Source organism: Cicer arietinum, chromosome 3 (assembly GCF_000331145.2).
Source record: "Cicer arietinum cultivar CDC Frontier isolate Library 1 chromosome 3, Cicar.CDCFrontier_v2.0, whole genome shotgun sequence".
NCBI classification, from domain to species: domain Eukaryota; kingdom Viridiplantae; phylum Streptophyta; class Magnoliopsida; order Fabales; family Fabaceae; genus Cicer; species Cicer arietinum.
The window spans coordinates 6,665,869-6,668,372 of record NC_021162.2 but is presented as its reverse complement, the minus strand read 5'-3'; the positions used below and the strand labels follow the sequence as shown (position 1 = coordinate 6,668,372).

At 31.0% G+C, this 2,504-nt stretch overlaps 1 non-coding gene across 1 annotated transcript; it reads right to left on the bottom strand.

Moving 5' to 3' along the window:
* Positions 1-2,031: 2,031 nt before the first annotated feature.
* Positions 2,032-2,159, bottom strand: LOC113785938 (small nucleolar RNA SNORA69). Its single transcript, XR_003472119.1, has one exon. It is a non-coding gene; the product is annotated as a small nucleolar RNA SNORA69 (small nucleolar RNA).
* Between the last annotated feature and the right edge of the window lie 345 nt (positions 2,160-2,504).

The following is a 2,504-nucleotide window of genomic DNA, read 5'->3' as shown; positions in this document are numbered from 1 at the left end:
TTTAAACGCTGTAAATTAATTATTTGAAATGAAAAGCGCTTTTTAGCTTTTTATGGCATTTTTTTTAAAAAGCGCTGTCTTTTATCTTTGTATCCAAAATTATTTTGATCCAAAATCACTTCACAATCAGTGCACACAACAACAAAACATATTCAAATACCATAGGCAGTTCACACAATCAGTAGAACAGAAATCAGAACTCTGTAACTTTATTAACATATATGTAACTCTGTAACTCTGTAATTTACAACCTAAGTAACTACATTCAGATACATATATACAACCTAATTTACAACCTAATTAACTACATTCAGATACGTATATATATATATAACCTAATTTACAACCTAAACTACATTCAGATCCATTATATAATAACTAACAGATCCATTATATGCATATAATAACTATGATCATTTACAGCAATAATAACTATAATACATTATATGCATATATTGTGTCCTATGATCATTTACATATAATAACTAACAGAATATACATTATATGCACTAGCTACCATATAATATTCAGATCCCTTGCCCAGCAGCAAGCTATTTCCCAGAAAATCAAATAATTTTCATGTCAAGCACGTACTGACACCATTCTTCCTTTAATTCCATCAGATCTTCCTCAGAATATGATGGACTGGAATTGGCAAAGTACTGCAATATAAAAATTGAACATATTATATTAAGTTAGTATCAAATATATAGATAATTTATATATGAAAATCATATAATGCAAATACCGTACCGTTTCTGGGATAATAGTTTTATTCTTCTCAACAATCTCCTTCATGAATCTCAATATGTAGTACCCACAGTCGATGTTATTTGTTTGACGAGGGCACTTTATTGAGATCCATGTAATGTTATTAGACTTCTGCTTCGACACTTTAGCACCTCTTTGAGCTCGATAAACTTTTAAGGCACTATCGAATGAATAAATGTGATTATTAGAGCATGAATATTTATATATATATATATAAATATTCATGCTCTAATAATCACATTTATTCATTCGATAGTGCCTTAAAAGTTTATCGAGCTCAAAGAGGTGCTAAAGTGTCGAAGCAGAAGTCTAATAACATTACATGGATCTCAATAAAGTGCCCTCGTCAAACAAATAACATCGACTGTGGGTACTACATATTGAGATTCATGAAGGAGATTGTTGAGAAGAATAAAACTATTATCCCAGAAACGGTACGGTATTTGCATTATATGATTTTCATATATAAATTATCTATATATTTGATACTAACTTAATATAATATGTTCAATTTTTATATTGCAGTACTTTGCCAATTCCAGTCCATCATATTCTGAGGAAGATCTGATGGAATTAAAGGAAGAATGGTGTCAGTACGTGCTTGACATGAAAATTATTTGATTTTCTGGGAAATAGCTTGCTGCTGGGCAAGGGATCTGAATATTATATGGTAGCTAGTGCATATAATGTATATTCTGTTAGTTATTATATGTAAATGATCATAGGACACAATATATGAACATGCATATGGATCTGAATGTAGTTTAGGTTGTAAATTAGGTTATATATATATACGTATCTGAATGTAGGTAATTAGGTTGTAAATTAGGTTGTATATATGTATCTGAATGTAGTTACTTAGGTTGTAAATTACAGAGTTACATATATGTTAAAAAAGTTACAGAGTTCTGATTTATGTTCTACTGATTGTGTGAACTGCTTATGGTATTTGAATATGTTTTGTTGTTGTGTGCACTGATTGTGAAGTGATTTTGGATCAAAAATAATTTTGGGTACAATGATAAAAGACAGCGCTTTTTAAAAAAAGTGCCATAAAAAGCTAAAAAGCACTTTTCATTTCAAATAATTAATTTACAACGTTTAAAAAAAAAAAACACACATTTTACAGCGCTGTTTTTAAAAAGCGCTGTAAAATGTTGTTCTAAAGCGCTTTAATGGTGCACCTTCTACAGCGCTTTCGTGAGAAAGCGCTGTAAAATGTACAAGAAAAGCGCTGTAAAATGCAGACCCATAATATGAAATTATGGGTGGGCATATTACAGCGCTTTCTCACAAAAGCGCTGTAATATGCCCACCCATAATTTCATATATGGGTGTGCATATTACAGCGCTTTCTCAAAAAAGCGCTGTAAAATGCACACCCATATATGAAATTATGGGTGGGCATATTACAGCGCTTTCTTTTTGGGTTGCTTGCCCGTTCGCGATTTGCCTTACTAATATTCTATATAAAAAAAAAATAGCAATTGTGTAAAAATTTAAAATACGCTACGAATATGAATAATAAAACACAAATGCTAATAAATTAATCACTTACGACAAACGCCGGGTCAGAACGTTTGGAAACAAATGCACTCCATTCATCCTTTGATATATAATGTTGATATATCTTTGGAGGTTCAGCATTTGTGTTTCCTTCTCTATCTTTTAGATAGAAATTTGAGAGATGGGATCTAAATCCACGATGGATTTTCCCAGCAACTCTCAAAACA